The 24,889-nt window shown below is 43.9% G+C and overlaps 1 pseudogene; it reads left to right on the top strand.

The window, feature by feature from the left end:
- Window positions 1-2,005: 2,005 nt before the first annotated feature.
- On the top strand, window positions 2,006-21,195 carry LOC120034020 (annotated as a pseudogene).
- The last annotated feature ends 3,694 nt before the right edge of the window (window positions 21,196-24,889 follow it).

Genomic DNA, 24,889 nt, shown 5'->3' with positions numbered 1-24,889 from the left:
GCTCTGTCAGAGTGACCTTCGGGTTCTTGGTCACCTCCCCTCCCTGATTTGGCAGGCAAAACCCCGAGGACAATCCATCCAGGAAACATTTTTTTTCAGGTCATTCGACTTTCCAATTCTTTTCTATGGGAAAGCCGAATTATTAGGACCCAGATTGCAGTTCCTATGGCTTCCACTAGATGTCAACAGTCTATAGAAATTGTTCGATTTTTTTTTAAATAAATGAAGAAGTAGTCGTATTTTTTCTAAGTGTCACTCAGAAGGACTCTAGTATTTTGGTGCTCGTGAATGACTGTGTGCTCCTCGTTGTTTTTCTCCGGTATTGGAAACAGTTTATTCCGTCTTAAATTTGATAGATTATTTACATATTAGGGTACCTGAGGTTGGATTAGAAACGTTGTTTGAAATGTTTGGACCAAGTTTACAGTTACTTTTTACATTTCTTTGTAGGCATGTTGGGCGAGTTGGAACAGGTGTATTTCTGAATCAAACGCGCCAAATAAACGGACATTTTTGGATATAAAGAAGGACTTTATCGAACTCAACGACCATTCATTGTGTAACTGGGACATTTGGGATTGCAAAAAGATGAAGATCTTCAAAGGTAAGCGATTTATTTTAGCGCTATTTCTGACTTTCGTGATGCATCTGCTTGGTTGGAAAATGATTGTGACGCACTTGGTTATTTATCTCCGGTATTGAATATACTATGTTCCATCTTAAATTTTATCGTTTATTTACATATTAGGGTACCTGAGGATTGATTAGGAACGTTGTTTGACATGTTTGGACCAAGTTTATTGGTAATGTTTGGGATTCATTTTGTATGCATTTTGAACGAGGGGAAACCGGTGGATTATTGAATGAAGCGCTCCAAATAAACTTACTTTTTTGGGATATAAAGAAGGACTTTATCGAACGAAAGGACCATTTGTTATGTAACAGGGACCCTTGTGATTGCAACCAGATGAAGATATTCAAAGGTAAGGGATTTATTTTATCGCTATTTCTGACTTTCGCGATGCATCTGCTTGGTTGGAAAATGTTTTTAATGCTTTTGTATGCGGGGCGTTGTCCGCAGATAATCGCATGGTGTGCTTTTGCTGTAAAGCCTTTTTGAAATCTGACAACGCGGCTGGATTAACAAGAAGTTTATCTTTTAAATGATGTATGACACTTGTATATGTACATGAAAGTTTAATATTCCGATTTCTGTCATTTGAATTTGGCGCTCTGCAATTTCACCGGATGTTGTCGAGGTGGGTCGAGGTTTTAACTGACTTCCCTAGTTAAATGAAGGTTACATAAAACATTTTTTAAAGAATGATGGAGGCCACTGTGTTCTTGGGGACCTTCAATGCTGCAGAAATATTTTGGTACCCTTCCCCAGATCTGTGCCTCGACACAATCCTGTCTCAGAGCTCTACGGACAATTTCTTCGACCTCATGGCTTGGTTTTTTCTCTGACATGCACTGTCAACTGTGGGACCTTATATAAACAGGTGTGTGCCTTTCCAAATCATGTCCAATCAATTGAATTTACCACAGGTGGCCTCCAATCAAGTTGTAGAAACATCTTGTCACGTTCGTCATAATGACTGGACCATGGCGCAGCGTGCGTAGTTCCACATCTTTTAATTTAAATGAAACTCACCAAACAAAAACAATAAAGCACAAGAACAAACGAAACGTGAAGCTACTGGTGTGCACACAGGCTATCTGTAGACAAGATCCCACGAAACGCAAAGGGGAAATGGCTACCTAAATATGATCCCCAATCAGATACAACGATAAACAGCTGCCTCTGATTGGGAACCATATCAGGCCACCATAGAAATACAATTCACCTAGATGACCCACCCTAGTCACTATCACGCCCCAAACAACATAGAGAATAAACAGCTCTCTATGGTCAGGGCGTGACAGTACCCCCCCCCCAAAGGTGCGGACTCCGACCGCAAAACCTGACTCAATAGGGGAGGGTCCGGGTGGGCATCTACGATGGATGACACAGGGCGTCGGGGGCGGCTCCGGTGCGGGGCGAAGTACCCACTCCGCTCGCAGATACGTCATCAACCAAGCTCTGGTGCGGGGATTGTCGCCGGAAGCTCCGGACCGTGGGTCGTCGCTGGAGGCACCGGACCGTGGATCGTCGGAGGCCTGATGCGTGGGACCGGTACAGGTGGCACCGGGCTGATGACACGCACCTCAGGGCGAGTGTGGAGGAGAGGCACAGGATGTACTGGACTTTGGATGCGCACTGGAGACCTGATGCGTGGGACCGGTACAGGTGGCACCGGGCTGATGACAAGCACCTCAGGGCGAGTGCGGAGAAGGGGCACAGGACATACTGGACTGTGGAGGCGCACTGGAGATCTGATGCATGGGACCGGTACAGGTGGCACTGGGCCGATGACACGCACCTCAGGGCGAGTGCGGGGAAGAGGCACAGGACGTACTGGACTGTGGAGGTGCACTGGCGACACAGAGCCGTGCGTATAGCCGGCGCAGGATATCCTGGACCGAGGAGACGTACTGGAGACCAGGAGCGCTGAGCCGGCACAACCCGTCCTGGCTGGATGCTCCCTTTCGCACGGTAAGTGCGAGGAGCTGGCACAGAACGCACCGGGCTGTGAATGCGCACTGGAGACACAGTGCGCATCACTGCAGTGCGCATCACCACAGTGCGTATCACCGGTGTCTGACCGGTCACACGCTCCCCACGGTAAGCACGGGGAGTTGGCTCAGGTCTAAACCCTGACTCAGCCAATCTCCCCGTGTGCGATATAACTCCTCGTATCGTCACCGTTCCACTCTCGCTGCCTCCATCTGCTCCCTTGGACGGCGATACTCTCCGGCCCTTGTCCAGGGTCCTTCTCCATCCATGATTTCTTCCCATGTCCACTCCTCCTGGCCACGCTGCTTGGTCCTTTGGTGGTGGGATCTTCTGTCACGTTCGTCATAATGATTGGACCAAGGCGCAACGTGCGTAGAGTTCCACATCTTTTAATTTAAATGAAACTCACCGAGGCTAGATGCCCACCCGGACCTTCCCTCATAGAGTCAGGTTTTGCGGCCAGAGTCCGCACCTTTGGGAGGGGGGAGGGGGGGGGGGTACTGTCACGCCCTGAACTTAGAGAGCCTTTTTATTTCTCTATTTGGTTAGGTCAGGGTGTGATTTGGGGGGGGCAATCTAGATTTCTATTTCTTTGTTGGCCGGGTATGGTTCCCAATCAGAGGCAGCTAGCTGTCTGTCGTTATCTCTGATTGGGAATCATACTTAGGCAGCCTGTTTTTCCACCCTAGTTTGTGGGATGTTGTTTTTGCACAGTAGCTGTTTGCACACTTTACGTTCGTTTTTTCCTTTGTTGTTTTTGGTGTTCATTCAAATAATGTACGATGAACACTTTCCACGCTGCGCTTTGGTCTCATTCCGACAACAGACGTAACACATCTCAAGGATGATCAATGGAAACAGGATGCACCTGAGCTCAATTTCGAGTCTCATAGCAAAGGGTCTGAACACTTATGTAAATAAGGGATCTGTTTTTTATTTTTTATAAATTTGCAAAAATTTCTAAAAACCTGTTTTCGCTTTTTCCATTACGGGGTATTGTGTGTAGATTGATGAGGAAGACAATTTATTTGATCAATTTTAGAATAAGGCTGTAACGTAAAAAATTTGTGGAAAAAGTCAAGGGGTCTGAATACTTTCCGAATGCACTATAAGTTGGAAGACTTATGAGACCACTATATGCTAATGTTCCCATGTTCATTTCAAGGAAATACTTAATCTGTGAGGCTCATCCCCCCTTTTCCCTGTAGTCCACCATTCTCTCTTGCTCTCGCTCTCCCTCTATCTCTCTCTCTCTCTGTCTCCCTTTGCTGGTTCTACACTCTGGAGAGCAGAGCACAGGGAATCAATATGTTTTCAATTTACAGCAGTGACTCGCTCCCTCGCATTCTAATTAGAGCTTCTGGCCTCCCTTACTCCCAGCCACAGAGACACAGAGAGAGGGCGGGGACAGACACACAGACACAGAGATGGACAGAAAGAGAGATGGATGAGAGTGAGAGTGAGGATTTTAGAGTTTGGTTTTTGTACAAAATGCTGTGTTTGGGAGATGGATCAGAGTGTAGTTTCTGCAGTCCTCATATTCCAACATCCCCTTCCAACTGCCTCTGCTTATGACATCATTGATGCTCTGCAATGGCTGCTTGTGATAGTACTGCAATCTGATCTAAGACCGGTTTGTACTAGAGGTGGAGAGCAGGCTTGGGTGTGCGTGCTGTGGTGTGGTGTGAGCCGAGATCGTACTGAGGGCAGTCGTAAAGAAGCAGCAGGGGGAACCCGGCAGATCCAGCTGTGACAGCGGCAGAAATACAGATGTGCTGACTGCTCTGTTTCCATGGAAATAACACCAAGCCTGCCCTCCACCCCACCCGCATCTTCAGCTTGCACACGCTAGGTTACATACAGCCTGGTTCACACTTACCTATAGATGTGTCATAAAACATGTCTGTGAATTCCTGGGTCAATGTCCATGTATATTCCATGCTCTTTTAATTGTGTTTATGTATTTTTGAGTTGGTCTATGCGTGCGACTGTGTAAGTGTGCTTGGGAGATTGAGAGATTGCTTTAGATAGCAACATAGCAGATGAGAGACTCTGCAGGAAATGAAAAACAGGGACACACTGAAGAGATAAAAAAATACATACATATATTGACCTTATTTAATCCATGAATGGCGATAGCTATAAATAGTTTCCCCGGTTTCAGCACTGGCCCATTGGACATTTCCCGACTGCTGCCGCTTGTGAGCAGAGACTTTGTGTGTGAATTTGTGTGTGCGCTTTAAAGAGCCTGCATGCACAATATGTTCAGGGGGTGTATGTTGTATACGTCATGATCATCTGAACGTTGATTTGTGCACATTGGTGAGGGCGTGTGTACATTTGTGCATATGAATGTATGTGAATGGGCACGCTCTCTCTCTCTCTCTCTCTCTGTCTCTCTCTCTCTCTCTCTCTGTCTCTCTCTCTCTAGCTGCAGTATGCTGTGGCTCTGTATGCAGGACCATCTCTACCTCTGTCTCGGCATTACGTCACAAAGAATGGTCTGAGACAAGAGGTAAAGCTTTATTTTGATTAAGACACAGTTAAACGCAGCTCAATGATTTCATTCTGTTTTTCCCCTTTTTATTCCTAAGGGTATGTCATATATGACCCTAATTCGCTTGTTATAACAGATCACAGTTTATGAAACCAATCAATTATAGTATTGTTCTAATTTCATCCACCAGTTTTCACCTTCTTATTCCATATCTACAGTATATGTTCGGGTTGGTACACAGCTTTAACTATATGGTATTAGTAGGAAGAGAGTAGGAGGGTGGGGAGGGGAATCAGATTGTGCTTGCTTCAGTGGTATTGGAAGACTTGACCTTCCCAGTCACAGCCCTTTTTCAATCCAATCTATTTAGTTTAGCAATGTGTCACCACCAAAGTAGTGTGGTGCGAACATGCTGGGGAATCCCAATGTGAAAGCAGGGCCCATATTTAATCTCCCTGAACCCAGTGCCTTGTGGAGGAAAGATGAAGCACAGAGACACGTGACTTAGAGACACAGGGAAATATGCAGTATTTACAGGGGAATATTGAACCACTCTCTAGGCTTTTCTTTTAGTACAATGCCTCCACTTCTGTCTCAACCAAATCCTTTCCCCAACAGACTCTTATTCTGTCCTTTATTTCATAGAAAGATGCTATGGTGATATCTTATACTCTTCCTTCCCTCGTCACTCTGTCCCTCACACACCTGAGCTGCTTGTGAGTCATGGTGGCAAATCACCTCATCTCTCTCTGCTTCACTCTGTATGCTAGAAGTGCACTGTCTACCTCCTCACTTTATTGAACTGATTTTAAACCTGCACCATCCCTAACCTTGACTGAGGGACAGAGGCAGTGCCATTATGATTGAGGTGGGATAAATGCAAATAAAATAAAATAATACATTTGCAGGTTGCAGGTATAATAATAAAAACATCCAACATGCATAAAAATGAATCCATCAGTGAGTTAATGGATGAATGGATAAAACAGTGAACAAATTTCACTTTGAGGAACACATAACACATGGAACAAGAAAAACATTGGAACTATCCTTTGACACTCATCATCAGATTCATCTGATTCTCTCTTGACAATTATATGCATATTAATGATAGGTTATGTGTTCATCACAGTCAAATGTACAGAGATACAGTACCAGTCAAATGTTTGGACACACTTACTCATTCAAGGGTTTTTATTTATTTTTACTACTTTCTACGTTGTAGAATAACAGTGAAGACATCAAAACTATGACATAACACATATGGAATCATGTAGTAACCAAAAAAATGTTTAACAAATCAAAATATATTTTAGATTTTAGATTCTTCAAAGTAGCCACCCTTTGCCTTGATGACAGCTTTGCACACTCTTGGCATTCTCTCAACCAGCTTTACCTGGAATGTTTTTCCAACAATCTTGAAATAGTTCCCACCTATGCTGAGCACTTGTTGGCTGATTTTCCTTCACTCTGTGGTCCAACTCATCCCAAACCACCTCAAATTGGTTGAGGTCAGGTGATTGTGGAGGCCAGGTCATCTGATGCAGCACTCCATCACTCTCCTTCTTGGTCAAATAGCACAGAGCAGCCTGGAGGTGTGTTGGGTCATTGTCCTGTTGAAAAACAAATGATAGCCCCACTAAGTGCAAACCAGATGGGATGACGTATCGCTTCAGAATGCTGTGGTAGTCATGCTGGTTAAGTGTTTCTTGAATTCTAAATAAATCACTGACAGTGTCACCAGCAAAGCACCCCCACACTATCACACCTCCTCCTCAATGCTTCACGGTGGCAACCACACATGCAAAGATCATCCGTTCACCTACTCTGCGTCTCACAAAGACACGGTGGTTGGAACCAAAAATCTCATATTTAGACTCATCAGACCAAAGGACAGATTTCCACCGGTCTAATGTCAATTGCCCGTGTTTCTTGGCCCATGCAAGTCTCTTCTTCTTATTGGTGTCCTTTAGTAGTGGTTTCTTTGAAGCAATTTGACCATGAAGGCCTGATTTACACAGTCTCCTCTGAACAGTTGATGTTGAAATGAGTCTGTTACTTAACTCTGGGTCTTCCATTCCTGTGGCGGTCCTCATGAGAGCCAATTTCATCATAGCACTTGATGGTTTTTATGACTGCACTTGAAGAAACGTTCAAAGTTCTTGATATTTTCCGTATTGACTGACCTTCATGTCTTAACCTCTCTTGGGTACGTGAGACGTTAGCGTCCCACCTCTTCAACAGCCAGTGAAACTGCTGGGCGCCAAATTAAAATATAGAAATACTCATTATAAAAATTCAGAAAACAAAACATATTTTACATTTTACAAAGCATACCTTACTGTAACGGCTTTCGTCTGGTGAAGGAGAAGAGGACCAAGGTGCAGCGTAGTAAGTGTTCATTTTAATAAACAAAATAAACTGAACACTGAAATGACAAAAACAATAAAGAGCGAGAACGAAAACGAAACAGTTCTGTAAGGAATACACACAAAACAGAAAACAATCACCCACAACCAAAATGGGGAAAACAGGCTACCTAAGTATGATTCTCAATTAGAGACAACGATCGACAGCTGCCTCTGATTGAGAACCATACCAGGCCAAACACAGAAATGGAAAACATAGAAAAACAACATAGAATGCCCACCCCAACTCACGTCCTGACCAAACCAAAATAAAGACATAAAAAAGGAACTATGGTCAGAACGTGACAGTACCCTCCCCCCCAAAGGTGCGGACTCCGGCCGCAAAACCTGAACCTATAGGGGAGGGTCTGGGTGGGCATTTCACCGCGGTGGCGGCTCTGGTGCGGGACGTAGAGCCCACTCCACCATAGTCTTGGCCCACTTAGGTGGCGCCTTTGGAATGGTGACCCTCGCCACCGACCTCGGACTGGGGACCCTTACAGCGGGCCCCGAATAGACGGGAGACTCCGGCAGCGCCGGACAAGCGGGAGGCTCCGGCAGCTCCGGAGTGAAGGGCGACTCCGGCAGCTCCGGAGTGACGGGCGGCTCCGGCAGCTCCGGAGTGACGGGCGGCTCCGGCAGCTCCTGACTGACGGGCGGCTCCGGCAGCTCCCGACTGACGGGCGGCTCCGGCAGCTCAGGACAGACGGGCGGCTCCGGCAGCTCAGGACAGACGGACGGCTCCGGCAGCTCAGGACAGACGGACGGCTCTGGCAGATCAGGACAGACGGGCGAACCTGGAGGGAGGAGACGGAGAGACAGCCTGGTGCGTGGGGCTGCCACAGGACCCACCAGGCTGGGGAGACCTACAGGAGGCCTGGTGCGTGGAGGAGGCACCGGATGGACCGGGCTGTGGGGGAGCACTGGAGCTCTGGTGCGCAGCCTTGGCACCACTCCTCCAGGCTGGATGACCACTTTAGCCCGGACCATCCAGCGTGCAGGCACAGGTTGAACCGAGCTGTGGGGGAGCACTGGAGATTTGGTGCATACCACTCGCACCGCTCCCTTAGGCTCAATGCCCACATTCGCCCGGTACGGGCGGAGCGCAGGCATAGGACGCACTGCACTCTCCCAGCGCCCCGGAGACACAGCACGCAGAGCCGGTGCAGGATACCCTGGGCCGAAACGACGTACTGGAGACCAAACACGCTGGGCCGGCACAATACGCCCTGGCTGGATGCCCACACTCGCATGGCACTTGCGGGGGGCTGGCTTATAGTGCACTGGGCTATGAGCGTGTACTGGCGACACCGTGCGCCTGACTGCATAACACGGTGCCTGACCAGTACTGCGCTTCTTCAGGTAAGCACGGAGAGTTGGCTCAGGTCTATCGCCTGACTCCGCCAATCTCCCCGTGTGCCCCCCAAAATTTTTTGGGGGTGCTGCCTCTCGTGCCTATCGCGCTGCCGTGCTAACTCCGCCACGGCTCAGCTTTCGCTGCCCCCAAGTACTTCCTTGGGGCGGCGATATTCCCCAGCCTGTGCCCAGGGTCCCTTACCGTCTAGTATCTCCTCCCAAATCCAGGAGTCCAGAACCCTCTGCTCCTGGTTACCACGCTGCTTGGTCCTTTTTTGGTGGGTGATTCTGTAACGGCTTTCGTCTGGTGAAGGAGAAGAGGACCAAGGTGCAGCGTGGTAAGTGTTCATTTTAATAAACAAAATAAACTGAACACTGAAATGACAAAAACAATAAAGAGCGAGAACAAAAACGAAACAGTTCTGTAAGGAATACGCACAAAACAGAAAAGAATCACCCACAACCAAAATGGGGAAAACAGGCTACCTAAGTATGATTCTCAATCAGAGACAACAATCGACAGCTGCCTCTGATTGAGAACCATATCAGGCCAAACACAGAAATGGAAAACATAGAAAAACAACATAGAGTGCCCACCCCAACTCACGCCCTGACCAAACCAAAATAAAGACATAAAAAAGGAACTATGGTCAGAACGTGACACTTACGATTATTTGAGAACATAGCCCACTAGACAAATTATTACAAACAGTAACCAGCCAAGTAGAACAGTTACACAAGTCAGAAATAGAGATAAAATTAATCCCTTACCTTTGATGATCTTCATATGGTTGCACTCAGCAGACATTAATTTACTCAATAAATGTTCCTTTTGTTCGATAAAGTCTCTTTATATCCAAAAACCTCCGTTTTGTTTGCGCGTTTTCTTCAGTAATCCACAGGCTCAAACGCAGTCAAAACAGGAAGACAAAAAAATCCAAATTGTATCCTTAAAGTTCATAGAAACATGTCAAACGATGTTCATATTCAATCCTCAGGTTGTTTTTAGCCTAAATAATCGATAATATTTCAACCGGACAATAACGTTGTCAATTTAAAAGGTTAACAAGAGAGGCACTCTCTCGGTCGAGCGCATGAAAAAGCTCTTTAGGGGCCACTGTGACACTTTAGGGGCCACTCATTCAGACTGCTCTTACTTCCTCATTTTTCAGGATACAAGCCTGAAACAATTTCTAAAGACTGTTGACATCTAGTAGAAGGCATAGAAACTGCAATTTGAGTCCTAAGTCAATGGATACTGTAATGGCATTGAATAGAAAACTACAACAACAAAAAAAAACGACTTCCTGAATGGATTTTTCTCAGGTTTTGCCTGCCAAATCAGTTCTGTTATACTCACAGACACTATTTTAACAGTTTTGGAAACTGTAGAGTGTTTTCTATCCAAATCTACCATTATATGCATATCATATCTTCTGGGCCCGAGATGCAGGCAGTTTAATTTGGGCATGCATTTCATCCAAAATTCCGAATGCTGCCCCCTACTCTAGAAAAGTTAAAGTAATGATGGACTATTTTTTCTCTTTGTTTATTTGAGCGGTTCTTGCCATAATATGGACTTGGTCTTTTACCAAATAGGGCTATCTTCTGTATACCACCTCTACCTTGTCACAACACAACTGATTGGCTCAAACGCATTTAGAAGGAAATGCATTTCACAAATTAACTTTTAACTAGGCATTCCAGATGACTACCTCATGAAGCTGGTTGAGAGAATACCAAGAGTGTGCAAAGCTGTCATCAAGGCAAAGGGTGGCTACTTTGAAGAATCTCAAATATAAAATATATTTTGATTTATTTAACACTTTTTTGGTTGCTACATGATTCCATATATGTTATTTCATAGTTTTGATGTCTTCTCTACTATTCTACAATGTAGAAAATAGTGTAAAAAAAAAACTGGAATGAGTAGCTGTGTCCAAACTTTTGACTGGTACTGTATGTTTCACACCAGCTGGCTTGCAGTTCTCCCCTGAGAGCGAGCTAGTTGTCGCGAGACGCACCACAATTCATTTCTCACAGGGCGCAGCCATCTTGCTTAGACTCTTGTCTCCTAGTTTTCCTCTGAAACTCACTTTTCAGCTATTACACTGCAGGTGTTACTAGTTTTCTGTTGTACTCACAGTTAAGACAGTAACTATCCTAGTTTCCCCTGGAAACTCACATCTCAGATCTATTACACTGAGGGTTTCAATATATAGCTGGGTTTACTATATTTTTGTTACATTAATTTACAGTACAGACAGTAACTATCCTAGTTTCCCTTAGAAACTCACATAACAGCTAGAATACACTGCTAGTCTTACACAGTGTTGTGACGACCCTCCCACTCTGTCTGCCGTATTCTCTCTTTGTTCTTGTTTCCTTATTAGGATGCCGGTGGGCGGAGTTGGGAGGGTCGTCAGCTACATGGGAAACACCTGGGCCCACTGTCATAGGATAAATGCACCACTTCCCCATTCATGGAAGAGACTCTCTCCATGCAGACACCTTGATAGATTTTGTTGTGTTTCGTGGTGCTTTTTGGTTGTTTGCTTTGGCACCTTTCAACACCCTGCATTATCACATTCATGCATGCTAAACACTCACTTACACTACTGATTACTGATTACACACACCATTGTATATTGTACTTAGTTACTTTATTTAATAAATATATATTTTGTTACTCCTTATCTCCACGTGGTCTCCCTTTTGTTACGGGCTTTGAGCTGGTTCGTGACAGTGTATAGATGGGGTTGCCATATTATTTTGTTGTACTGCAGGGTATACACTATCCATCTCTTCTTCCCACAGAGAGAAACTACCATGTCCAGCATGGCTTTTCGCCATGAGAAATGCGGGGTGTCCCTGCCCACAGGCAGCGGACTGCATCTAAGAAGGTTGGCACTCTGCTGTCACCCTGAGGTGCTTGCCGCTGGCATTGGCAGCTTCTCACAGGTCCAAAGGCCAAAGTGAGAGAGGCAAATGGAATCCCCATGGGCACTGAATACAGTGATGTAAGGCTGCGAACTCCAATTCTGATGCTGGCCACCACTATAATTCTGACACCTCTAATGTCTCAGGGTCTTCTAATGTTGAAGGCCTGGTTGACTGAATGTTTCCGAATGAGTTCAGATGGAGTCAACCTACACCCAAACCCCTCATTCTGGCCAAGGGTTCTGTTTGACAGACACGTTAACCGGCCATTACAGTTGTCCACACGCTCCTCTCGCTGTTGCGGGTGAACTAGGGGCTTCCCCCAGTGTGTTGTGCCCGGCTAGGCAACTTTTCACAGACGCAGGCAATTTGAAAGCTTTATCAGTTTTTGTTAATTATGGTGAGAGAGTTTTGGGCCAGTGCCTATCCGACCGAACTCTCACATTGCATGGTGGACACTGTTACTGCAGCATTTCGGCTGGTCCACCAACCTTTGTCTTTTGCTGTGGTGGCACATTCTACTGGAGAAGTAACTGCCTTACCTGAACGATTGGATAGTCTGCCCCATCCATGGAACAGGATGTGCTACAGCTTTGGGACAGGTTCGGGAGAGCACAGGTGGACCTGTTTGCATTTCAGGAGAACACTTATTGCCCCAACTAGTTCTCGATGCCCTCGCTCACGATTGGCCGGCAATGCAGCTTTACACTTTCCCACCATTTCCCCTGATCACAGCTACACTAGACAGGGTCATCTTGATTGGCCTCCAACTGCTCTTGATAGCTCCATGCTGGCCGAGACCACCATGGTTCAGTCTTCTGTTGTCTCTCCTCTCGGGACCACATGGCAGCTACCCCCGAGGCCTGACCTTCTCTTCAGGCTGGGGGGACACTGTGGCATCCGGACTCACACTGCCTCCAGCTTTGGGTTTGGCCTCTGAGAGTGGACCAGTCTAGGCCTTCAGGACAATGTGGTGAACACATGGTTTCTTCCACCAATGCATCATATCAAATGTGGTGGGGCATATTCTGTACCTGGTTTGAAAGCCATATGTGCAAACGGTTTTACGGTTTTCACAGTCACTGCTCGATGCGGGCTGAGCGCCATCCACATTGAGAGTGTATTTAGCCGCTGTCTCGGCATGCCATGACGGATGCCAAGAGGGACCCATGGCTGGCTACCCATTGCTCTCCAAATTTATGAAGGGAGTTCGATGTCTGTGTCCAGCAGTGGCCCCCTCGGTGCTAAACTGGAACGTTGGCGTCGTGCTGTCAGCGCTGGCTAAGCCACTCTCGAACCACTAGAGTCGATTACTTTGAAGCATCTATTCGTGAAGGTGGCATTCCTGTTGGCTATTACCTCCACTAAGAGGGTGAGTGAACTTCATGCCTTTTCAGTGAGCACTGAATGTTTTTCAGAATGGGTCCAGACAAGAGGAGTGTCACCCTCCGTCTTAACCCCTCATTCTTGCTGAAGGTCCTGTTTGACAGACATGTGAACCGGCCCTTACAATCATCAAGTTTGAACTCGGCCATCGCTCATCCATATATTTATATGTACATATTCTTATTCCATCCCTTTAGATTTGTGTGTATTAGGGAGATGTTGGGGAATTGTTAGATTACTTGTTAGATATCACTGCACTGTCGGAACTAGAAGCACAAGCATTTCGCTACACACGCATTAACATCTGCTAACCATGTGTATGTGACCAATAAAATTTGATTTGACATTTGGCCGCATATGCTCCTCCCGCGGCTGCGGGTGAGCTGGGTGTGTTTTTCCCCAAGTGTGCTCTGCCTGGGTCAGGGCCTTGGACACTTACACAGACACAGGCAATACGACAGTCTGATTGGCTATTCATTTGCTATGGTGAGAGAGTTCAGAGCCTATCGATACAAAGACTCTCACATTGGATTGTGGACACTATTACTACAGCATATCGGCTGGCCAGCCATCCTCTGCCGTCTGCTGTAGTGGCGCATTCTACGAGAGCAGTAGCTACATCGTCTAGCACCTTTTTCTAGGCACTATCGACTATTGTTGCCCCCGCCAATGAGGTCAGAACGGCTGTTGCCTCCGCTTCCCTGAGTGGGGAAAGAGGGACATAGCAACTATGACTGCCCTGAGCTCAGTCCTACAGCACTTTGCTCTATGTCTGGCCCTTACCTAGTTCACCGATTAATTTGGTATTGTGATACCATATCCTCTTTGTCGGTGATCAACGGCGCCTCGAAAAGGACACAAGGTGGAGGCAGCTATTTAAGGGGGTCAGGCGCAGCACTACCCGGTACACGGGACTAATCTGAAATTCTTACTCGGAACGTATGCGGAAGAATACCATATTGAAGTGATCCAATAGCACACATAACCGTGGTTACATACGTAACCTTTGTTTCCCATCTCCTCCAAAATGATCTGTGTACAGTATTTCATCACAGTTTCTAAACCTAGAGGCGCAACATTGAGAAATTTCTGGGAACACTTGCGAAACAGGCCAAGCAGACCAGGCCGGGGTTTAGAGTTTGAGAAGTCAACGAGAGAAGTGAAAAATTCTTCCTTAGTTGTTCATTTTCTCTAAATCTAAAGGCACAATCTAGATGTGAGCCAACTTGTTATTACTCCAACCTTGTGAAAGTGACAAACTGACACGTTTTAATTTTAGCCAAAAACAACTTCATATCGAATGAGTGCCTTTGATTCGACGGCCTGCACATGCGCAGTTCGGAAGGAGACGACAGTTGGACCCGATGATGTGTTTCTGCACATGATCTTAGCTAGCCAACGTAACCTTGACATCACCTACAAGTGTGATCAGGGTTTTCCATTGGAGAAGCAGTTTCTGCCTGTACTATCTTTGATTTTATTCTCTTGCACGTCTCTTCCTTGTTTGGGTGTGTCGTCACTTCCTTGTTTGGCCGTAGATGACTATTACCAGCTCATCGCCCTCTACTGTCCCGGGGTAATATTGCCGGTTCTCCCCTTTTTTCATTTTTCAAGCGTACATCTAGGGAAATTTGCGAGCACACTCGTTCGCAGGGTTGCCATGTCCATAGTTTTCTGACAATTGGGCTACTATGAAAACAATGTCGCGGGTGAAAATGTATTGGTCACGGGATGTGGGTTTTTGGGCTGCTTCTAAATTGCACCGCGGCCGCCATGGCATTTCTCTTAAAAAACGATATATACAGTATATTTTACTGTGACCTGCTGCTACTGACTATCAGGCAGTAAGCAAGCAGGCTGTTGCTGACGGAGGCAGTGGTGTGGAGGGGAGGGCCGGAGGGGTGTGTGTGTGTGTTCAGAGCACTGGCTGAGAGAGCGCTGCAGCACGAGCACCTCGTTGCAACTTGTAGGTAGGATAATTGTAGGTAGGATAATTGTAGGTAGGATAATTAGATTGGTCATTATGTAGATACCTATTTCCAACCCTTTTCCATAAGACATATTAACCTGCTAGAACTGATATAACGGCAGCAAAGCACTGGAAAACGACTTTAGTCGCGCTAGAGCACTTTAGATAAATTTGATCAGTGTGGACTTTTCTTATAGAAAACAGTATCATGGGAAGGGTTTTACTCATGCTCAGTTCTTGGGTCTCAAGTGCTGTTCAGGTGGAAACTCCCTCGCATGCTACTGACATTAAATGTGTAGAATGATACATTTGCATCTGTTGGCCATCAAGTAGGCTATTAATTTATATGCCATTGCAGACTACTGTAGCCTACCATTTGATACAATACATGTGTTGAAATGACGATATTACTGGAGTCATTGTAAATACATTTGTGCAACTTGTCTTGCCTACCTGGAGCTGGCAAACAGATTTAATAAATAGCCTATTACTTCAGCCATGTTTAGTTAATTAAATTGGAAGTTATCAATTGTGTTCATGGTCACAGCTCTATGCAAATGTATCATTCTCCACATTTAATGTCAGTTTCATTGTGGACTTTCCCTGAAATTAGATGTTGGCCTATCAGTGGCTAGGCTACCTGCATCTAGCTCAACAAACCATGGCAAAGTTGAATTGCAATTATAAACCCAGATTTTAGTCAGTAGTCTATGCCTATTGACATAACAAGTCAATCTCGTAAATAGGCCATATATAATTGTTTGCAGTGGCGACCCGTCATTCAGAGCAGGGGGGTCAGAGCCCCACCTGTTTTGAGCCTCACATTTTTAGCAAAAAAATTATAATACAAAAAATATGTTTTGGGGGGGCTTGCCTGTTTTGCATGTTATTTTTGCATTAATATGTGTCACATATCAGTTTGAAAATAATGTAAAAAAATATATACGTATCATTGCGTTAATAGAGCTGCATACAAACATGGTCTCTTTTTGTTTTCTTGAGTAAGGCAGCTCCAAAATGCAGGTGTTTCAGCCTAGCTCAGTGCTTTCTGTGGTGGTGGGGCAAGCCAGCAGGAAATACAGAGTGTTGCACCGTGATTGGCTCAGTGTTCTGTCACTCATGGGGACACTACGTCACTGCCAAGTCTAAGGGTAGATCTTGAAAATTCTAGCCCTTTGGGTGCTGCCATAGATTTACATTAGAAGTGCCCATCCAAGAAGGCTCAAGGTCATTGGCCACAGATAAAATGACATCAAATCATGTTTTGTCTACAGTAGCTTTGATTGGACTTTCAAAATCTTAGCTAGCAGTAATCATCATAAATCAAGTCGACAATCTACTGGCAAATCCTTTTTAATCCTTGTCATCTGGTGCGGCAGGTAGCCTAGTGGTTAGAGAGTTGGGCCAGTAACTGAAATGTTGCTAGATTGAATCCCTGAGCTGACAAGATAAGAATCTGTCGTTCTGCCCATGAACAAGGCAGTTAACCCACTGTTCCTAGGCCGTCATTGTAAATAAGAATTTGTTCTTAACTGACTTGCCTAGTTAAAAAAAAAATTGGACATGATGTCAATGATGCATAATTTGTGCCGCGCTCAAAACAACTGTTAACTCGAAACTGCAAAATCTGACTTTAGTGAGTTCAAGACAATTGGGAACTCGGGAAAAACGAGCTACGGCTGGGAAAATAGGTTTTGAACTTTCATACAACTCGGAATTGTAAATTGGGAACTTGGGCATCTTTCTAGAGCTACGACCTGAAGATTACTAACAATTATTTTTCTTCTTAGAGTTCCCAGTTGCCTTGAAAGCACCATGAATCCAGAGAATTCCAGACTTTGATAGCAAAGTTTGATTAAAAAAACATTGGCCACGAAGACTGCCGCGCATAATCAGTTTGTCACAGCACAACAAGGTGAGTCCAAAAATGTTTACTATGCTGCTGCATAAATGATGTAATATGCCAGGGAGATAGTATTACTTTCTTAGTTACAGTATACATAAGTGTGTGTTGTGTAGTGAGCTGTTAGTAGCCCATGTGCCTCACCCTAATCATTTTGTCTATTTTCACCTCTTAATTTCACCTACTGTTCTGACTTGGTGGTGCACATGTAGCCTATAACCTGTTTTTGAGAAACGTAATCATTGAATATTGTAAGAGCTTTCATTGTCTGCTTATATGCCCCCTTTATTTATCCTACGGTTCTGACTTGGTGTACAGGGAGAACACTGTAAGAACGGTGCATGTTATGAATTCTTTCACAGTACATTTCAAAGGTGCTGAACGTCCTTCCTAGCTCGCTCATTAATGTCTTAAACGAATTTATAGATTGCCTCTTATCCGCTTGTCGTCCCCTTATGCCATAGCTTGTACATCTTAATTGTCAGTAGAAACCACATTTGTTTAAGCAAGTCAGCCATATCAGCTATATATTTTTTAAAGACAGTAAATTAGGCTGAATGAACTGTTTCGCTGCCAGACAAGGCTCCGCTGACAGCCAGGTGTAGCAGTGGTATAGTGCAATTAATCTATTGTTTAGTGTTGTGTTGTGTAGTGGCTTTGCTGGCATGCATCCCACTTTTTGTTGTTGTTGCCCCACCAATAGATTTACATGCTAAAATCACCACTGATTGTTTTGTAGTCTTAACATCTGGCACATAATAATGGCACAATTGCCAGAAAATAGTCTAATATAATATTTTTGAAGTTTGTCCAAGTGTTTCTTGCACAGAGATTTTGAGATCCTCTGTCTAATTTACATCACTCAAACTCTCCTCAAACTCTCCTGTCGGATTTATCTATAGTTATGCACATGCACAAACTGGATTTATTTACAATTATAAACTAGGTGGTTTGAGCCCTAAATGCTGATTGGTTGAACTCTGTGGTATATCAGACCGTGTACAACGGGTATGACAATAAATTACTTTTTACTGTTCTAATTACGTTGGTAACATGATTATAATAGCAATAAGTCACCACAGAGGTTTGTGGTATATGGAGACATATTCTTAAACTTGGAAGAATTATTATTTTGATGGAAAACCGAATGTTGCTTCTTAGCCTAGGTCATTACAAATTACGTCGATATTCCTTCTTAGTTCGCTCGATAATGTTATGAAAAAAAGCTTTATTGGATAAATGTGACAACTCCTCTCTTGCTGCAACATGTGGGTTAATTTTCAGGACCTGTTGGCAGGTTTTGACTGGTCATTGATCCAGTTATTTTAGCTGGACCTGGCAACCCTGCTCGTTTGGTACTTGGCTATTCCCCAGTCGAATCGAAACATGTTGACCCATTTAAAGAGACTACATTTCAGTTTTGTCTGCGTGCAGTAGGGTCTTTGTCAAGGTGAGTGAGGTTTAATAAATCCAATTTTTTTTACACAAATTAAATGTTGTACTTCAAAAAGTATCTAAACATGTTTGCCCACGTAAGCCATGCCATGTATGTGAATCCTGATTCTAAATTATTTCAGAAGAGAAACGTATACTTCGATTTTTCATGATTGTTGACTATTTGATCCACAGTTAATGGACATGACCAAGGCAACTAGAATTCAGTTCAGTAACAATATCAACCATACTGGGAAATGTGAAAACGCAGGGAGAGCGCCATATCACGGCGAGACTATTAATAACTGGGGGCAATAAATTACTGTGGCAAAAAAAGGAGAGTGTTGTTGGATTACTTTACATAGACAACAGAGGGCAGTGTTGACAAAGAATCAAAGGTTTTCAATAAAGGCCATTCAATAAAAGTGTAAAGTTGGATAGGCACTCTAAATCTACAACTTTGTAATTTTATATACTGATTATCCTGAATTCAATAGTAAAGCTCCTGACTGAAGCCTACTTTTCTTCCAGATCAGAGTTAACAAGGGAGCACTTGGGCCAGTACATCTCAAACACCCTCAGCCACATTCACACAGTGAGGGAGTTCTGTGACAGACATTCCAAATGGGCCCTTCAGAGGGAGACAGAACTGGAAATGATGAGGGACATCAAGCAGAGGGCAGACAGAATTGACCTTAAGTTCGACCATGTCCGTAACTCAGAGACCAAGGCCAAGGCGTTTGGGGAGTTCGTATGGAGCGGTCTGACCCAGGGGGCTGCAGACAGTAGGCGTGAGGAGCTGGAGAAGGAGCTGGGAGCTGTACTAAAGGACACTCTGGGAGGCCTGGAGAAGCTGGATTACTTCCTGCATGCTGTGGAGTGTCTGGTGGTCACCTGTCTGTTGGTGTTTGAGGAGAACAGGTTCCTCTGTCTGCCTCAGGGGACGAGCCCTGCCAGTGTTCAGGCTGTCATCACTACTGCCAGGATATCCTGCCCTCTCCTCATCCACTTTAAGAGGGATGCTAAGTCCTTCTTTATGCCCAGCCTCCTCAATGTAGAGGTGCTGGCCCTCCAGCTGGACAGATACATACAAATCAGCCAGCAGGTCTGTAAAAGAATGGAGAAGGGGTAAGTGGAGCTCCTATCACAATTTCTTCAACATTAACTTATGTAATGTTCTTTATTGCCATTTTACAAACACTTGATGTCCATTCTTTCCTTCTAGATTACAAATCAGACCACAGCCTGAGAGTAAACTTGGGTAAGATCCCTCACACAGTTTTAATATCAGCATGTATATTATATTAGCATAGTTGTATTATTTTCCTTTCATTTTTGTCCTTCTCAGATATGTCATTTGACAAGGTTCTTTGGCTTATGTGATATAATTCAAATGCCACAAAATAATGTAATGAATATAATTTAATGTTGAAATGAATATTCATTACTACAGTAGCTCCATCAGTCAAATGATGTTTTGGAAAAAGAGGAATGACATCCCTGTGGTCAACCTTGGTGATGTGAGTGAAGAGTCCATACAAAATATGCTCCAACATTTGAATCAGCTGAGTGAGACCAGGTAGGTTATTCTGCCATGGTTTGGTTTTTCTCTTAAAACTTATGTTGACATTTTTGAACAAGATTCAAGAACTAGTCTATTGGAAAACAGTAAGTAGATATCTTTCCCCTCCGTCAGGATGGACCAGCACGTCAGACTAACGTTCCTGTTCCAAGGGGCTGCTCAGCGCTTCATTGGGCTGTTCAGCCAGCGCCGACCCAGGATGGAGCAGTTTCTGACCGATCTGGAGGAAAATGCTGTGCAGCTGGACAGGATGAAGCTGGGGGCTAAGATCTCCAGTGTGGCAGGCAGCTCAGTGGGGGTGGCTGGAGGGATCCTATCCATCGTGGGCTTAGCTCTGACCCCTGTCACTGCTGGGGTGTCACTGACTCTCACCATTGCAGGGGTCAGCCTGGGGGTCACCAGTGGGGTCAACAGTTTAACTACTGGTATCACAGAGATGAAGGTCAATAGCATCCATGAGAAGAAAGCCAGAGAAGTCTTCCAGAGTTTCATGGAGGATGTGGAGAGTCTCCAGGAGGGTCTGGAGGATGTGGCCAGGAATATAGAGCCCATCTTGGGGCAGAGCAGGGTGGACATGGTTGGAGCAGGGAAGGTGATTGCCACCACTTGGACCATCGGAAAACGCATTGACTCCCTAGTTGACTTTTCCTCAGGTTTTAAGTCAGCAGAAGTCCTTAGAAACAAAGAACTGATCACAAGCGCTGGTAAGTTGGCGCTCCAGGAAGGCAAAGTAGCACAAAACCTGCCCAAGCTAGCCGAGGACATCCCGGACATTGGACAGGTGGCCAAAGGCACCCCACTAGCCCTCTCCAAGTCAGCGCGGGCTGGTGTCATCACCCTCAACGCCCTCTTCATTGGCTTGGATGACTTCTTCATCTGTAAAGACAGCGTCAGCCTGGCCAAAGGCAGCAAGAGTGAGATCCCAGCTCATCCATGCCAGATCAGCATTGTGGCGCACAGAGATGGACTCCTGGCAGAGGATCCATGACACGCTGTGTAGAGGTCTATTAACATTAGAGAAAAGTCAGATCGTCCTGGAGCAGCCATTTTACCCTCTGGAGGAGAAGCTGAGAGGGAAGAAATCGATGTGTATGACACAGTAGGACAACATAAATGACTTAACAGTCTGAAGTTAGGGCCTCTCAAACATACTGTACAGTGGCACTTAGAATGTTCAACAATTAAAAATAAAGAGATGACACAAAGCACTTTTTTCATCAATCATTCTGTACACAAGTCTAATTTTGTAATCAACTTTACAATTTAATGTTATAATAAATTAAACAATCTGTTCAATTTAATGAAACGTATTCAGCTTGGCACTTTGTTTTTTAAAGTAGTCTGTTTAATATCATGGCCATGTGTTTCCAAAATATGTGTTCAGAGTAGTCAAAATACTGAAAGTGAAATGTAATAATGTTTTCAATATTGTGTTGGTGACATGTACCTTCATACACAGGAGACTCACATTCCTCACTTCACTGGAAGTTGAAGACCTCTTGCAAAGGGACAGATCGAAATGTACTGGGGGGAGGGGCTTGTCCAACTGAAGTTGTCCTAAAAAATTATGACACCCTCTCCAAAGTTACACATTTTTTCACATGACCCTCCCCTTGTACTGTAAAATAAATTGAACACCCTCCCCCCTCATAGAATTAATACTAAATCATTGTTACGACCACAAATAACAATAACTGTACCGAGCCTGTGTTTATAATCGTGGATATCGACTTTACTACTTCAGCATGCTTGTGTGGCACAGTTAATGCGACACAGGGCTACGGGCCAGAAGATTGAGGGTTTGCCGACCACCACAGACAAGTTCCCTCTCCCTGCCTGTTTCATGACACTACGATCAGAGCCGGCTGCAGACAATAATCAGCTAGGGGTGAATCAGGTTTTCTAAATGTTTATGCCATATTTATAATTATAAATATATGCAACAAATGTTCCACCAACATGTTTCTGTGCCAATGACCACACAAACAATAAACAAAGCATACCGACTTTGGGCACTTCAATATCATGATTTGCGTTTTCAACACCACAACAAATAGAACATGTCAATCTCCACAAACAGAAAATTGAAGGCTTGGCTTGACAATCTCTGAATGTCATTCAACTTTTTGGTGTTTTGTAACAGATGCCTCTTTCCATTCATCAAATGGCCACTGCACAATTTGGATTGATGGATTTTATTTGTCAGTTAAAGAAATACATACTGTATACAATGCATTCGGAATGTATTCAGACACCTTGACTTTTTCTACATTTTGTTACATTACAGCCTTATTCTAAAATTGATAAAATATTTTTTTCTCATCAATCTACACACAATACCCCACAATGACAAAGCAAAACAGGTTTTTAGAAATTTTAGGAAATGTATTAAACTTTCAAAACAAAAATACCTTATTTACATAAGTATTCAGACCCTTTGCTATGAGACTGAAAATTGAGCTCAGGTGCACCCTGTTTCCATTGATCATCCTTGAGATGTTTCTACAACTTGATTGGAGTCCACCTGCGCTAAATTCAATTGATTGGACATTATTTGGAAAGGTACACCTGTCTATATAAGAACCCACAGTTGACAGTGCATGTCAGAGTAAAAACCAAGCCATGAGGTCGACGTGAAGGAAAAGTAGCCAACAAGTGCTCAGCATATGTGGGAACTCCTTCAAGACTGTTGGAAAAGCATTCCAGGTGAAGCTGGTTGAGATAATGCCAAGAGTGTGCAAAGCTATCATCAAGGCAAAGGGTGGCTTCTTTGAAGAATCTAAAATATATTTTTATTTGTTTAACACTTTTTTTGGTTACTACATGATTCCATATGTGTTATTTCATAGTTTTGATGTCTTCTTAATTATTCTACAATGTAGAAAATAGTCAAAATAAAGAAAAACACTTGAATGAGTAGGCGTGTCCAAACTTTTGACTGGTACTGTATATCATATATAAAGGAAGAGAAGCTTATGCCTAACCGCAAAGATATATATATATACTGTATATATTCCGGTGGCATGCTAAAATACCGGCATGCATTTCTTCATGTCAGATAGCTACTGCGTCTGCTATACAGATATAGACGTACAGAATGAGGGTAATTTGTACATTTTCGATCCAAATATTTTGTATAAAGATGAGCATTATATTTTAGATTATAGGATTAACTCCAATAGGCCTTAATAACAGCCACACTATACCAAATGTTTCTAAACTTTATTAGGGTAATATCAAATGTATGTCAAGCCATTGTTTATAGGAAAAATACGAGCAGAAGAGCAAATGTAAACCAGGTAAAAAACGCACTACCCTCCCATTGTCCCCCCCAAAAACATACAATCCTCCCCAAAGCAAAAACAAAAGTTTGTCAACCCCCCAGTAAATTTCGATCAGTACCTAAACGGCAACGAAACATGTTACTGCAATTTATTCTGATGCTGACTTGTGTGAAAAAGTTTCTAGTAGATGTTAAATGAAAAGGGACGGTTCATGTCTGGTCTCATTTGTTTTAACAATAATAGGCCTAGTTGCTGGTGTTCTGAAACACCATTGTAAAAAATGATAGAATAAATCCTATTTTTTAATTGGTCGTTTGTACTGCGTTCTCATTTTTATCATGACATAATTTAATACCGGACATCACAGTGATGCAGCCTGTAGTCATATGTACAGCAAGAAATGTCGGGCTGTATCACCGCCTGGTACGGCAACTGCACAGCCCTCAATGCAAGGTTCTCCAGATGCAAAACGCATCACCGGGGGCAAACTACCTGCCCTCCAGGACACCTACAGCACCTGATGTCACAGGAAGGCCAAAAAGATCATCAAGGACAACAACCACCCGAGCCACTGCCTGTTCACCCCGCTATCATCCAGAAGGAGAGGTCAGTACAGGTGCATCAAAGCTGGGACCGAGAGACTGAAAAACAGCTTCTATTTCAAGGCTATCAGACTGTTGAACAGCCATCACTAACATACAGAGGCTGCTGCCAACATACTGACTCAAATCTCTGGCCACTTAAATAAATGGTATCACTAGTATCACACGCCACTTTAATAATGTTTACATATCCTACATTACTCATCTCATATGTATATACTGTATTCCACACCATCTACTGCATCTTGCCTATGCTACACGGCCATCGCTCATCCATATATTTATATGTACATATTCTTATTCATCCCTTACATTTGTGTGTATAAGGTAGTTGTTGTGAATTTGTTAGATTACTTGTTAGATATTACTGCGTAGTCGGAACTAGAAGCACAAGCATTTCGCTACACTCGCATTAACATCTGCTAACCATGTGTATGTGACCAATAAAATTTGATTTGATTTGAAGACAAAGGCATTGTGTTGTACAACAGAACACAATAAGAACCCTCCATATGTTTTACCTGATCTTTTCTGCTTCCACAAATCTTATTGTAATGGTGATTATAAATAATCCTAAAACATGAGTTCCTTATCTGTAATCCTATATGTACAGAAAGTGTTAAATCCCTTGCCCATGTCATTTATCTCTGGACTTTGGCCTGGAAAAGGAATCACTTTTCAAAATTTTGCATACAAGGAAACAAAACCAGGAAGACTTGCATAGGACAGCCTGAGAGGCAATAGCTTTTTACAGCCAGTGTCATGCCCTGTTGCCTTGGAAACAGTCAACAGGTATGGTAATCAAAGGCAGCTATATACACATATTGTACCTGTGATAATCAGAGCCAGTTTGTGATTGATTCTATGTCTGTTTTCAGGAATGCTTGGTAATGGCAATTATAATGATTCAC

Source organism: Salvelinus namaycush, chromosome 41, assembly GCF_016432855.1.
Source record: "Salvelinus namaycush isolate Seneca chromosome 41, SaNama_1.0, whole genome shotgun sequence".
NCBI lineage: Eukaryota > Metazoa > Chordata > Actinopteri > Salmoniformes > Salmonidae > Salvelinus > Salvelinus namaycush.
Note: the sequence above shows the minus strand (reverse complement) of the source record. Positions and strands in the feature narration are given on the sequence as shown.